A 16,288-nucleotide genomic window follows, 5' to 3' on the forward strand; every position below is an offset into this window, starting at 1 on the left:
TAGTAATTTACTTGCCCGGGTTTGAGTCTCGCTCTAGCCGCTCTATTTTCTCTACACTTTCCTTGAATTTTCTAAGTTGCGCACCTCTGTGCGCATGTGCGGCGTAAATCAGCCAATCAGCGACAATGTACGTTAAATAGCGGAACTAAATGTCGCAGCCGAAACACTCCAATCCCTCTTAGGGGACCGGCGGCTGCTGTTCAGGGTCGTTCTGCTTTTGCCCGGAACTTGTTGCCAAGACGTCCCCTTCTACTTCCACTCTCTGTAACAGTAAAACGGTCAATGTCGGTCGATGTCGGTCCTCGCGTTGAGAACGGACAACAGTGCTTAATTCAGTGAACTCCCTACACAAACGTTATCGGTCGTTGTCGGCCCTCGTGTTGAGGACACTAGACTCGTCTTTCCCACGCGAACAATGTCGAGAGACGTCGGTTCCCGCGTTGAGAACCGAACGGCGGCATTCTCTTAAGCGAACGTGAACGGTAGACACGTCTCTATCGCACAAACGATGTCAAGCGATGTCGGTTCTCTCGTTGAGGATCGAACAGCGGCGCCTCCTTAGCGAGCTTCTCGCACGATCGATCTCGGTCCTCCCGTTGAGGAACGAACAGCGGCGTCTCCCTAGCAAGCCTTTTGCACGATCATAGTCGATCCTCTCGTAGAGGATCGAACAGCGGCGACTCCTTAGCAAGCTTCTCCTACGATCAATTTGGAGACATCGGTCAACATCGGTCCTCTCGTTGAGGGTCGAACAGCAGCGCGCCATTAGCGAGCATCTCGCACGATCCATGTCGGTCCTCCCGTTGAGGATCGAACGGCGGCGTCTCCTTAACGAGATTCTCGCACGATCGATGTCGGTCCTCCCGTTGAGGATCGAACAGCGGCGACTCCTTAGCGAGCTTCTCGCACGATCAATTTGGAGCAACGTCGGTCCTCCTGTTGAGGAACGAACAGCAGCGCGCCCTAAGCGAGCTTCTCGCACGACCGATGTCGAGCGATGTCGGTCCTCTCGTTGAGGAACGAACAGCGGCGTCTCCTTAACAAGCTTCTCGTACGATCGATCTCGGTCCTCCCGTTGAGGATCGAACAGCGGCGTCTCCTTAACAAGCTTCTCGTACGATCGATCTCGGTCCTCCCGTTGAGGAACGAACAGCGGCGTCTCCCTAGCAAGCCTTTTGCACGATCAAAGTCGAGCGAAGTCAGTCCTCTCATTGAGGATCGAACAGCGGCGACTCCTTAGCGAGCTTCTCGCACGATCAATTTAGAGCAACATCGGTCCTCTCATTGAGGGTCGAACAGCAGCGCGCCATTGGCGAGCATCTCGCACGATCGCTGTCGGTCCTCCCGTTGAGGATCGAACAGCTGCGTCTCCTTAACGAGCTTCTCGCACGATCGATGTCGGTCCTCCCGTTGAGGATCGAACAGCGGTGTCTCTTTAGCGAGCCTTTCGCACGATCGATGTCGGTCCTCCCGTTGAGGATCGAACAGCGGCGTCTCCTTAGCGAGCTTCTCGCACGATCAATTTGGAGCAACGTCGATCCTCCCGTTGAGGAACGAACAGCAGCGCGCCCTTAGCGAGCTTCGCGCACGACCGATGTCGAGCGATGTCGGTCCTCTCGTTGAGGGTCGAACAGCAACGCCCCTTAGCGAGCTTCTCGCACGATCGATGTCGATCCTCTCGTTGAGGGTCGAACAGCAGCGCCCCCTTAGCGAGCTTCTCGCACGATTGATGTCGAGCGATGTCGGTCCTCTCGTTGAGGAACGAACAGTAGCGCGCCCTTAGCGAGCTTCTCGCACGACCGATGTCGGTCCTCTCGTTGAGGGTCGAACAGCAGCGCGCCCTTAGCGAGCTTCTCGCACGACCGATGCGAGTGATGTCGATCCTCTCGTTGAGGGTCGAACAGCAGCGCCCCTTAGCGAGCCTCTCGCACGATCGATGTCGATCCTCTCGTTGAGGGTCGAACAGCAGCGCCCCTTAGCGAGCTTCTCGCACGATCGATGTCGATCCTCTCGTTGAGGGACAAACAGCAGCGCCCCCTTAGCGAGCTTCTCGCACGATCGATGTCGAGGGATGTCGGTCCTCTCGTTGAGGAACGAACAGTAGCGACTATTTCAGCGGACGTGTACGGTGGACACGCCAGCACACTCCGCCTTGGAAGACTCCAACTCCTGCTCCTGAGAACTAGAGATTAAAATAAAAAGCATAGACTGATAGAATATGCCAGTAGTTTTATTACGACTGTCTCCCCGAACAACCAGTTTTCGACTGGCTAAACAACTCTGGAAGACGACTCCCCTCTGCCTGCGGACTACCATCCGGACCCAAGATGGCAGCACCATCCAATACCCGACTGTACAAGTTAAACTACCTACCACATAAACACTCAGCCGTATACGACACGTTACTAGATCTTGGTCTTATATTTCCCAATAAAATCAACTTAAGGTCTTAAGTTCCAAGTTAGTCTGAATACCAGTCGTTGTTACCGAATACCGGTTCCCTACAACCAACGACTAGGTACTAGACCAGTTCCAAGTGGGCTAAAAAGATATGGAATAACTAAACTGATTTACCATCGGTTGCGGCAAGCTGACTCATAGGCCTATCTGTCATAAGACTCTCCATGTGGTTCAACTGCGGATTGATTGGAATCTTCCACACGACTTGTAGGCTTATCGAATTACTTTATAGGCCTAAAGCAATTGAGTAGTAGCTAAAATATATACATGATCAGGGATGAAAACGGCCCATACTGAAAAAGTTGGAAAATAGGCCTAATGGAAAAAAAATTTTTTGGGAAACAAAAATCAGTAACTTTTAGCCAAAAATCTTACTTTCTTTTGGTCAAAATGTCAATAGTTTGGGCTTGAATTACAGCCGCTCTTTGAATGAGATGCCATATTGGTTTCTCCGACTCCACAGTTGTGCTAACTACTGCCAAAAGCCGGCTTAGGGAGCACTCCTAACTACGGAGCACTCCGATGTGAATCCTTAGTTATGCCATCCAATATAAGCCTAAAAGTTCCACCATAGACCTAGGCCTATCTCTTCACAATCACACCCCCAAGATAAATTGGCTGTGACTGTGTTGGACTACCGGTGCCGACCTGATTACACCTGCGGTAGGCCTAAAAGCCTGAATTAAAATATCATGCCAAACGAACGAAATCAAGAGTAAAAGTCGCCCCAAATATGTCCGGTTTGTTTAGGCCTACTACGGTCCATGGGTGTATTGTTTGGCAACTGTTCAGTGACATAGAATTGGCCTACTGAATTGAATTATTCAAAGAACATTCAATGAATCTATTGTTAACGTTAGGCTAGTTAACGATAGCCTAACCTGTCAGTGGTTTAGTTTCACGATCGGATATTTTCACAAACCACACGTTGATATAAGCCCATCCGATTATAAAAAGCTTACCACCGACGATTAGGTAACTAACTCAGTTGATACGAGCAAAAAGATTTCATTTATCAATAGTACTTACCCAACAAGCCGTGCATAAACGCTAAACATAATTCCGAATCGAAACGACGATAATGGCCGCCACGTTGATGTGATCCTTGAATCTGATTGGTCGAGTCATACGAATCAATCTGATTGGTCGATAGATATATATCAAATCTGATTGGTCGAATCATACATAACGTTTCCGGAGTTCACCACCAGAGGGGTGTTGTGTCGCTACTCAACGACCCAATATGCGTTTCTGCCACATACGATATAATAATGTATGGGTGCTAACCACATCAGCTAAATAATTGGGGCCAAAATTATTGGGTCCTAGTCCCAATAGATAGAAAATGACCCAATACGACAGAGAGGCCCCAATACTCCGAGTCTCAGAATCACGCATGTCCCGATAAGTTGGCGTTTATAAAACTATATATATATATATATATATATATATATATATATATATATATATATATATATATATACTTAAAAACGCCCACTTAACGGGACTTACATATGAGACCTGCAAATCGGGCCCTAGTAGAAGGGCATGTTTTTGAGCTACCAATGAAAGTCAAATCGGTATAAAACCACCTGAAGAGACGATGTATCACTTCAGTTAGTCGATGTATTGCTTTCCCTTTATGAAAATGACTTTTCCTTTCAGACCGATTTTTTGGGCCTGTCCCCGTAATCCCTTTGGGTCTTTAACCCTTTCACACCTAAAATTTTTTATTAAAAAAAAAATATTAAATTTCCGTTAAATCATCATCAAGCTAACCATAACACCCCCGGCAGCTATCGAAATGAACAGATTACATATTCTATTGCAGTTTACAAAATTACTCGGCCAATTTAAAAGGAAAGATGGTATCATTATCTTAGCCTTAGAGATCCTTAGACCAACGAAATGATTAATGATGAACTAGTTAATTTTGGGCTTGGGTAATCTAAATAAAATGCCGCTGACACATAATGCAAGATTGCTGAGAATTCACAAATTGTTAGTAGAGGCTAAATTTGTCACGTAAGAAAATCATATCGTGACGTTGGCATACAATGGTGCGCGCCGATTGGCCGTTCCGTCACGCAAATGCTTTAAAGGTGCGGCCGGAACTGCATCCGAAAATCTGCATCCCAATTGTATCTCATTTTGGAGTTGTGTCATGCAGATATATGTAGCCTATATACTTTAGTGTTACCCCTTTATCCTGATGCTGTTTCATTGTTTGAGGCCATATTTTATACGGAAATATTATTTTGCAATTAAATGGAGTGATAATTATTTAGATCGTAACTTTTCTGCTTTCTTTTTCTTCTATTTCGTTTTTCATTGGTCATCGTTCGTATCAAAGCTTGCTCAATTCGAATCGGTCTATCCCAGCTTGAAGCCAAAATAGATGCTGGTTCAGTCGGATTAATTTGTTTTTTCACCCATTTTAAGAAAATTTGACTATATCGAACGTGCAGGTACCTGGATCCAGGAAATCTCTATTTTTGTGACGGTACCGAATTGGCTGCAACGTGATTCCATTGCAGTTTTGATTCATTCATCGCTGATTTTGTAATACAGTCTGGAACAATTCTAGAGGCCAAATGCTCACGGTACTAACAGTGCTCACAGTTGATACTTTTTACTGATTCAAGGGGACCACAGACTTGTCAGTTTAAAACCAGTAACCATGGGTAGTGTATAAACATATGATTAAACATTATTTTTTCCAACAAATTTACAAAATTTTACTGTGTGCAATGGAGAAATGCAACAATTATTGTGAGTACATTATTGCCTTTCATTTTTCGTTAAATTTTAACATCTGGATAAGTGCAAAAAGTGCAAATATTGAAGTAATGCTCTCTAATAATATGATTTGTTGATAGGATCATGTATCCGTAGTCGCGATAGCTTTAAATTAGATGAAAGTGGCAGAAATCCCTTAAAATAAGTGCAATATCATCAATATCAATATAATATCGATATCATCGAGCCAGATTCATCTTACGAAAATGGTACACTTGTAATTGTAAATGAAAATACACGTGTAAAATTGGCCCAATTTTACACGTGTACTTTATCCCAATTACACGTGTACTTCATCCAAATTACACGTGTACTTCATCCTAACTACACGTGTACTTCATCCTAATTACACGTGTACTTCATCCAAATTAAACGTGTACTTCATCCTAACTACACGTGTAGTTCATCCTTATTACACGTGTATTTCATCCAATATTACACGTGTCTTACACGTGTACTTCATGCTAAACACATGTGTCTTTGATTGCCATTTTTTGTTGAATTCAAATCAAACCACCATGTGAGGAAATCTCCTTAATCTATGTGCTGTTTAGAATGAACACTCAAGAGATTCACATTTTCCATACTAACTGATTTATTCATCTTCATAAATTTTATAAATTTTTGAGTAATTGCATGTCTTATGTTGGCCTCTTTTGCACCCTTCTCCTTTCGACATTGTTCTGAAATGATAACCATTTGAAAAAAATTAAGCAAAAGTATACAATGATTTCTTTACGAGGATAAATAAATCAACTTCAGCTGCTTGGGATGATGATTAAATTATATAGCTTTTTCTAACAGTCTTCTGCATATAACAGCTTTTCACTCTTAATGACTTGATTTTAAGCCATATGGTGAAATGCTTGACAATCTGGAAATTTCAATGTTCAACGCCACCTGATGAAAAACAAGGGGTCTAGGGACACCATGCCCGTACGGTTACGAATGCTAAACAATCAACATAATGAAATAGAAACAGGACATTGAAACTCACCACAATCATAGAACATGTCACAAGCTACAATTTTACAATTGATCGATGTTATAATGTATTCATAGGTACCAAAATAAATTAGACAAATTGTATATAATTCAATACTCAACTCCCCCTGGTGGTGAGAACAAAAACCTGGGTAACCCCAATTCCACATGAGGTGAATACTACAACAGTGGTAACAATTATCAAATATCAAGACTATAAGTCAAAACCTGTCGATATTTTCCTTCAAAAACCTTCTTTTATCTACGAATGAGAACTGATGACACCAAGATGGCTGCCAAATGTGTCATGCTTGACTGATCGAAAAATCTGTCTCGTATGTTTTAGATTGTTAAGAAATGTATACCCATCTCAAATTTCAAAGAAAAATTGCAAACCATTAGGCAGCTACAAGGCAAAAATGACCTTTTTGGGTACAAAAAAGGTCACATGATGGCCATCTTGTGTCAAGATGGCCATCTTCATCTTCAAAATCTCCTTTGAAAACTTCAAAAAATTGCATAAGTGATGATTTTGGGGAACGAAAATGGCCAATGCAGTTGGCCATCTTGATTCGGACCAGTTTTGGGCTGAAGACATGTCTAGGATAGATATGTGTGTAACTTAAATATCAAGAGTATTAAAACTTCCCAAAATACTGGATTCCATCTACAGACGAACAAAGGGTGAATGCAATAGCCCGCTTGCTTGGACTTACGTCTCAAATGGGCTAAAGCTGGGGACACATAAGGCAATTTCGTCGAGCACTTAAGTTGTGCAACGAAATCGTCGGTAAAATCACCTAGTTTGTCAGGGTCTGCGCCGACTGAATCGCCCGAATCCAACACGTCCTGCGACTGAATCACCCAACGCATCAGGCCACGGTGATTGTTCGCCTTGAGCGCCATATTAAACGTTAAACCCTCCCCTTTTCTGACCAAGTGCCCCGTTTGAATCACAGGTGAAAAATTCCACCCTATGATCAAAGTGCACAAACCCCATAGCCTACAACCGTTTCACACAGGGAGACCTGTATTGACTAGTGCCCTTTTCATAAGAGCTGAACCCTCGTTCTTCCAGCTTGGATCCGCCCCTGTAAAACAACAACAAATGAATGCTAGCCATTATATATTGAATTCATGTACTTACGTATTATTTAGCTGACCCGGTTTGGGTCCAACTTTTTTCCTCATGGAAGACTTTCATTGCGTCACATCCAGTCCAATGCCTTGACAATTAGTTCTTCTTTTAAATGAGTGGACAACAGCATGCATGCACCCAACAGTATTAGGTTTTCCGACTAATCAGCGTATGGCAGCAGCTGTTGTATCATCCAATAGTGAGTAGGCATCCTAAAATGAGAAGAATTTACAATGCTTACGCTATAATCTTTACTAAAACTATTCCGACGCTCATATAATATATAATGTAAATACCTGATTTTCATCACGCTGTCGTTGTTGAGAAATCAGTGGAGAATTGAAGGCTCTCTCGCGCTAACATCGTTTTCCAACAATCCCCCAGTGGACACATTTTTAAGCCAAAAAAACGGGAATTCCAATTTTATAGTGTCTGTCCTTGGATCAATTCTTATTGGTGTAGACCCTATAAAGTTTGAAAAAAAATGGTCAAGAATTGATTGCACTAACGTCGTTTTTGCCCCCAGTCGAAACTCCGACAGCGACCTAATTTCATGTCCAGCATACAAGTTTAATGGCGATGATGGGCGCACAACAAAATCTAAATGACCCTGCAGTTTTTAGATTGGATGCATAAACACCAAAGACACTCCGTTTTTATCCCTCACAATTGGAATGATCATTTACAATTTTTTCACTGGACATTCAATCATTTAAGGCCTACTAATACTATGCTAACTAATTCAAATTCAATTAAATACTAGGTCATGTTGCTTTTCATTCCAATAAACATATTCTTTTAGTGACCTATAAACCTTTACTTTACTACATAACAATAATCATACCTGAACAATCCACAACGCGTCCTTTATACGCGGGATAATAATAAATGGCCTTCGACTTTTTTGTTCTTCCACTTCCATTCTTCCAATCCATTCTAATGAATCTAATTCAATGATCCATTCAATGATCCATTCAATGATCCACTATGTGTTTGACCTCAAACAAAGAAACAGTGTCACTTTCGGCCCAGTTGTCAATGATCCCCTTTTATGGACTGATTGTCATCCATTATTGCGTTTTGCAATCATTATGAGAATAGAATAGATCGTGAAAACCTGTGAAAACGTGTTGCTTAACAATGGCAATATGGCTGCCACCGCGCAGGGGTGCTTGGGAGTTTAATTGAAATAAATTATTTAATTATTAATAAGTTTTATGTCTGCATTTTAGTTCAATTAGAATTAAAACATAATCGTGTTAAGTGATATTTAATTAGCAAAAATTACTTATACTAAGGGTTATTATGAAGCTAAGGCAAAATCAATTAAGTAAATTGAAAATAACGATTCAGTGAAGAAATGACGATCATTTTAATATACGCTGTATTATAAAAATAGACAAAAAGGTGCATGAATAAGGCCTCTAACTATTTAATTCAACATTTAGATGAGATTATTTTGTCTAGGTTGTTTTTCTGTTCATGAAAACCATTTATCTAGAGCTCGTCAGTTCGTCAGTGAGGTTTTCATTTTGGTAGTGTTCCAAAATGGAAGACAAGTAACACAAAGATGCGCTTTTTAGTGGAAAATTACCCGTAAATATCGATATACACCAACCGAATTCGTCTTTTGCAAGCATGGAGTTTGAAAAAGAAAATTGCAAGTAAAAAGGCCAGTGAAAATACGCGAGTAGGCCTACATGTTAAACATTTGAAGGTAAGATCATTTTAAATGTAAGCAAATCAAATTGACTTTATTGGTCCTTATCAATATCAATAAACATGTATATTATTGGTTTGACAGTTCAATAAAGTTGACAGGACAAACAAGAGACATGGAGAATTATGCAATTGAATAGGTCAATTGTTTAGTTTAATGTTAATGTTGTTAGTTAATCTTTTAATCCAGGTCCGATCTGGTATGTTATGCATGAGGTTTACTGTTCATCGCAACAATAGGCTACAAAATCGCTAGCTGGAAATAAACCTACGTCGTATAGGCCTACTGTAGCCTTAAGTTCTATATGGGTTTTATTTGGGAATAATTTAATCTCAAATTACTTTTTGTTTTGTAGATGGTAATATGTTGCTAAATGATGGACATTTCGATTTTTCAAGAAGTGGATTTTGAGAATCTGGAAGATTTAAGAATTGAAAATGGCCACAATCCACCAATAATGCAGACAATGGTTATGACAACGTAAGTTAGTAATACAGTGCCTTATGACTAAAAATGCAATCTTAATTGCCAATCTACTCATCCGATATGAACTTGACCAATCACAAAAATGTTTAATCTGTTTTGCACCCACAGCTCATTGATGGAAATAGATGATCCTCTCCACACAAATGCTGAGGTGAACCATCGTGGGGCTGTTACTACTATTATGGCGTTCTCCCTCAAAGCTGGAACCACATCAACTGTTTTGACTGGATTGTTGGATCAGTTGAATTTACTGTTACTGAGAAGCGGTTCTACGCAGTTCTAATTACCCTATTTTCAAAAGATTTTCTCTATGTCCGGAGGTGAACAAATATTACTGCCCCGTATATAAGACATTATTCAAAAAACTGCAGGTATGATACAAATGTTCATTATGTGTTATACAGTATGATAAGGCAACATTAGAGGAAAAAGGACATTTTTTTGTGTACATGCCCGTTAATGAACAACTGAAAAGACTCCTCGGCTAAGAAGAGCTAGCTAGCAAAATTAATGAATGGGCCTACAAGGAAAGCAGAACACTTCGAGCTGGTGACAGCAATATATTCAACATTTTTCATAAATAACATTGTAATTCGGGGCTTGGGCAGTCCCCTAAGCCTCTAGTTATCTTGATAATAAATGAAAAATATCCAAAATTTTTTGTTCAGATCATGATTTTTGTGAAACAGTTTTTGGATTTATTCAAGGGGCAACAAAGACATGTGCTTCATTCATACAGGATCCAATCTAGTCAATACAGGACAAACAACATGACTTTTTTGACACGGCATCCTGGAAAAAACTACTAAATGAGGATCAAATAATTAAAAAGACAGGAGATTCCTTCAATTTCTCAAACATTACATGCACAATCTTACTTTTAATAAAATCATGTGAAGCTAAATGATGTAATTACAAATTTTATTGCAGATTACAAAAGTGACCAATTATGAGAAACAAGGTACATGTATAATTTTTTAGCCTAGTACATGCATCCAGATTGCACGTGTATTTCAGAAGCCACATATGAATTTACACGTGTTTTTAAAATACACGTCATAAGTTACACGTGTATTTCAAAATACACGTCAAAAGTACACGTGTAATTTCATATTACACGTGTATTTAGCTAAATACACGTGTACCATTTTCATAAGGGATCCTACCAGGCCTTCGTTATGCGACCGGTTGACGATTTTGTTATACAAATATGCTGTTTCATGTATTGTTCATTTTGATGAAAAAGGTATGGCTGATTTATTAATGGATAGACAAATAAATGAATTTAGACTCGGATATTGCGAAATAAGTCGACGCTTTCGTAACAAATATATACTCCACACTAATCTGATACAGTATTAGTGGGTCATGTTTTTATACGAAACTGATCCATAGGACCATTACACACACACACATACACACACAGTCCCTCGAATATTGGGTTTTCAATGTGTTATAGCCCATTGCATGCCATTCCACATGATAGATAGAACGACCATTTGAGACCTGGGACTCAAGCACCAGCAGAGAATTCGGGGCACGACAGTCCTTATTGGGTCTTGTATAAAACTTAAATAGCATACCGGTATATCGGGTACCCGGTATATGATTTCGAGACCAACAGAACGGTTCGTTTCCTTTGTAATAGTCATCTCCATACACCCCCGATACACAACCAGCCTCGCACCCTCCGATACACCACCGGCCTCGCAAACAGCCGACGCTTTTCAAAAATACCGAACGCGAACGCCTAGCTACTCGATCAGGGACGTGCCACCTACGACCGTAAAGCGACATGCCGCACCAATAATTGAATAACCCAAGACGCCATAATAAATGTTATTCTGCATTTAAGGGGGGGGGGAGTATCAAATTAGTCCGAATTGCAAACAGCAGCATTTTGTTCTGAGGCACAAATACGGTGATATTTAAAGCAGTTGGGATTTTCTGTGTACGGGCCACATGTAACAAAAGAACAAGTTTGAGTTTGGTCATATATGAGCTGTCCAATTTAAGTTGTTGTAAGCATAGCCCTTTGACAGTGAAATGCCACAATAATAACCACTGAGATAGTCTTAGCTAAAGGATTGCTTAATAGATGTCGAATAAACACTATAATCCGTGTATACTGTAGATAAATGAAGAAATCCTACACTTCAAATTTAAAATTATACGATCAAATTTATTACTATGAAACCACAGCCATCATCAGGTGGAATGACCAGAAAAACAAGTGTTTACGGTAGGCGGCCGCACTGAACCAGGCAGGTTTTTTTCATGAAAGTTGCCCAGTAAACGGATTTAAACAAATCTAAATCTTCGATCCAATTGAACCATTTGTTTTCGATTTTGATGAAGTTTTGACTCAATAGTATCAATCGTATACCCGGTACCTAAGATGCCATTTTCATTACCAGGCGGATCTAGGAAATTTGGAAGAAAAGAAAATGTATTTTTAAAAAAATTAGCTCTTATGGCCTCTAGAAAATTGGTCAAAGTGGTCAAAATTTAGCTCTTATGGCCTCTAGAAAATTGGTCAAAGTGGTCAAAATTAGCTCTTATGGCCTCTAGAATTCATCTAAGATGTGAATATTTAATCACGAATCCCCGATGTCGGCTGTGTATCCTGATATTACTGTACGGTACATAATTTTATATATATTCATATGGTAGACTTTACTTACCTATTGGGACCTATATGGTTTCATACTAAAAATTATATATTCCATAGATTTAACAGACTTATTGGGTGCCTCAAACTGCGGAAACATTATGTACAGGTCTATTGGGTCATCACCTTATGAGTCCCAAGTTTGAACTGCTTATTCAAATTAGTAAATTAAACATTATTTCGAGTCAAAGTTTAATTGTATTGACGACCCAGAAGTGGTTCTAATCTCTTAAGAATTACAGAGATGGAGCTGTCGTCATAATGACGATCACCTAATCGGATTTTACAATCTTAAAATTTCGTCTTGTACGTTTTCTGTAGCGCAGGTGATCAAGTCTTAGGATCAACTTCATTGTAACAAATGATTTCAAATATCAGAAGCCCAATGCGTTTAATGATTCAATTAAATGGTATCGTGCTGTTGGATGAAAGTGGGGGTAAATCATTGTATTGTGATCTTATTCGTTTTGAATTGGTCATTGGTGGTCAATGGTCAATTTATGAATCTTCAATGGCGAATCTTTTCTAGTTTCACACCAAACGCGGTATATCGTTCTCATGTTCGTGAAATTGTAATTCGTCAGTAGTGGTCAGTGTTGGTCAGCTTATGAATTTGCAATGATGAATACTTGGTAGTTTGTAAACAAACATGGCTTGAGAAATTTCCGATATTCGAAGTCTGAATCGTTCAGACTCGGGGATCATATCTCAATTGGTCAGTTTCTGACCATCTCGGTGTCAGCATTGTGGTCGATAGCTTATATGAAACATTTGTAGATAACCAACGAAGGGGCCCAAAAGCACAAGCCAATTTCCAGTGATGTGATCCAAAAGATGCCCTACTGAAAAAAGTAGTCTCTCAATTGTACGAAACCAAATCGCACAGGAAAATTAATTTAGAAATTGTCGACTAGTAGCCACAGGCACTGGTTTTTTCTACGTAGTCTCTCATTTCATATCATAAGATTTCCCCCGTTTCAAACTGTTGAGTTTATGAGATAATATTAAACAGACATATTGGGGCCCTCAGTAATAACTAATATATTTCTTTTGATATTTGTACCTATCTGTTGGGTCCATCAAACAGTTGGTTTTCTGTAGTAACTAATATATATCACATGATACATGATTGTACTATCTATTGGGTCAAATATGGTCTTATATCAAACTTATACATTCCGATACCCATATGGGAGACTTTAATAGACCATTCTAAGTGGTTTCCTGTGAAATAATTTTATTTTCTGTTTTCACGGTACTGCATTGGCATAATCCAAGAGAATGGAAGGGATGTATGGATTCATGTAATATGGCATATTCAAGTGCCGCTGCATATCCACATGGAAACGTTTGGCAATGTGAGGAAGTTCCTGCACTGTTCCTTCCTTTGAATTCACCAAATTACTAAATCAACTCAGCATAGTCATCAATATACATGTAGTTTATCCTTCAAAATCGAAGAGTGCTTGCGCATACACGTAGGCCTTAATCCTAATTCCACTATGTCTTGTATTATCGAAACCTATATCAACCCCATCTGACAAAGTTTAAATCAAACTTTGTCAGAAGGGGTTGAGAATTGAATAGGTTTCAATTGTTATCATTGGCTAATCGGGATCAGTTCAATTTTGATCTCATGTTTGTCTATACATCAATAATTAGGAATTATCCAAGTTTAGCGCAGTCTAATGTGTATACGGTTCCTAGAAAAATCAAATCGATATTTGGGTAAAGCCTGTGAATTTAACACAAACACTTGGATTATACATCATTATAAGTTTATTTGGAATCTTTCTCTTTTTTATAATTTTCTTTGTCAGCAGTGGCTTTTGTTAGTGGCTTCGTCCAAAAGTTCACGATTAGGCATTCTGTTGGAACGAATGCAAGATCGTATGAAATATTTTATCTTCATCCGATGACCAGCGCCTTCGTGTTTTCATTCTGCCTATTAAAAGAAAGAAAATTCATTTATTTCTATATTTGGTTTAGGTTAAAAAATGATACTTTGTTTCTCTGCAGCTGCCGGGAAATAGTGTAAATTCCAATAAAATTTGTAATCAGTTCATTTCTATAGCTGCAGGGTCTATAATTGTATGCCTGATAGTGATTAGAAAAATAATGTACTGGGTAGATAGGCTGCAGGGTAAATTAACTTTAAGCTAGGTAGAGTGGAGAAACAAGGTATCATTTTTTCCCTTAATTGACCAATTTGAATACATGACCCGTCAAATTATATAAAACATACGTGCACAGTCAAAGTGGGAGGCACTACTTGTTCAGGTACTTGAGCTATTTAAATTAACCTTTTTGAAAGTAAGCTACCTGGGTAGGGATATCAAAATTGTGACATTGAAACTCGGGAAGTGCACTATTATATTGTATGTATATTAAACATCGCCTCAGCCTGGCAGCATATCGAAAAAGGTATGACCTTTAAACTTTATATATTCTTTATGATATACTAGTAAAACTAAACTGCTTTCAAATGTTATTACGGTTAATTTCAACCATTGATATTTAGCACTGCTTGGTGGCCATGATGAATAATGCATCCCTGTAAAACTTGATGTACATGTTCATAGGGACATAATCTGCAACTTTGCACTACATCATAATATTGAATTTCGACCCGAGAATAATCTGAAGAATATGTATTGGTTATGTTTTAAATTACAATTGCTCATGTGACCTTGAAACTCAGGACGGCCATGTTGCATCCGATTGACCCAAAATCTCTCTCATGCTGACGCACCCTTCAGGAATGCAATCTGATAGATCAAGCAGAGTGTCCTCAATATTTCCCTTGAAAACTTCAAAAATAAGTAAAAAATGCTGATTTCAGCAAACAAAAAATGGCCGCCAGTCAACCATGTTGATTCTGACTAAGCTAGTATTTTGTAAAAAAGTGTATCTAGGGTAGATACATGTATATAAATAAATTATATCAATTGCATTAATATATTTTTATAAATGATATAGGGCCTATTACATTTTATAGATTATAGATTATAGATTGTACCTATCTATTGGGTCAATCAAACAGATGGTTTCCTCTGTAATAACTAATACATTCCACATGATAGTTTGTACCGACCTGTTGGGCCCTAATAATACAAAATAATCCATATGATAGATTTGACCAGACCAATCTAACTTTGGGTTTACTGTGTTATAAATACATTCTATCATAGATTTCCCTCAAACGGGGCATGTGAAAAATAATATATATTCAGTATGAATATAGACTTTAACAAACATATTGGGTCCCTCAAGGTGATTAGTAAGTACTTGGTGAAATACCTGACAATCTGCAAATGTCAAGAATTACCATTACGATAGAGCATTTCATGCACTGGCACAACTTGCAATTTCTTGTGGTAATAACGTCACATTTTTTGGTACAAAAAGGTCACAGGACGGCCATCTTGTATCCGATTTTCCCAAAATCTCTCTCATGCTGACGCACCATTCAGGAATACAATCTGATAGATCAAGTAGAGTGTCCTCAAAATTTCCCATGAAAACTTCAAAAATAAGTAAACTAGCAGTCCAGTGACACCATGCCAGGTAGTTTCAAATGCTCAACAATCTAACAATTTCAATATTCAGCGCCCCTGGTAACCAGATACAAAAACCAATGACCCTGAAACTCACCACAATCAATTAGAATAAGTCAACAGCTACGATTTTGTAATTGATTGTGATAACAAAATATGCCTCGTTACCGATTTAATATGGAAATACTAAGTTATTCTACTATTCAATGCCCCCTGGTGACCATATGCAAAACCCAATGACCTCGAAACTCACCACAATCAAAGAACATGTCATGAACTACAACTTTGCAATTGATCATGGTAACAAAATATGCCTAGATACCAATCTATAAGGAAATACTAAGTTATTCTACTATTCAACGCCCCTGGTGACCATATATAATAACTCATGTCCTTAAAACTCACCACATACATAGACGATGTCATGAGCTATAACTTTGCAATTAATTGTGGTAACAAAATATGCATAGGTA

General features: G+C 39.2%; 1 protein-coding gene and 2 long non-coding RNA genes across 10 annotated transcripts in view; 1 reads left to right on the forward strand and 2 right to left on the reverse strand.

Moving 5' to 3' along the window:
• Positions 1-16,288, reverse strand: part of LOC141914630 (uncharacterized) — a 46,920-nt gene that overhangs the window by 13,340 nt on the left and 17,292 nt on the right. The gene's annotated exons all lie outside the window — the stretch shown is intronic.
• LOC141914633 (uncharacterized) lies at positions 5,838-8,536 on the reverse strand. Its single transcript, XR_012620863.1, has 4 exons — positions 8,226-8,536; positions 7,678-7,846; positions 7,391-7,593; positions 5,838-5,942 (listed from the first exon to the last, which is right to left on the reverse strand). It is a non-coding gene; the product is annotated as an uncharacterized LOC141914633 (long non-coding RNA).
• Positions 8,905-10,237, forward strand: LOC141914635 (uncharacterized). The gene is made up of 3 exons (XR_012620865.1): positions 8,905-9,098; positions 9,457-9,581; positions 9,696-10,237. It is a non-coding gene; the product is annotated as an uncharacterized LOC141914635 (long non-coding RNA).

This window comes from Tubulanus polymorphus, unplaced genomic scaffold (assembly GCF_964204645.1).
Source record: "Tubulanus polymorphus unplaced genomic scaffold, tnTubPoly1.2 scaffold_57, whole genome shotgun sequence".
Lineage (NCBI taxonomy): Eukaryota > Metazoa > Nemertea > Palaeonemertea > Tubulaniformes > Tubulanidae > Tubulanus > Tubulanus polymorphus.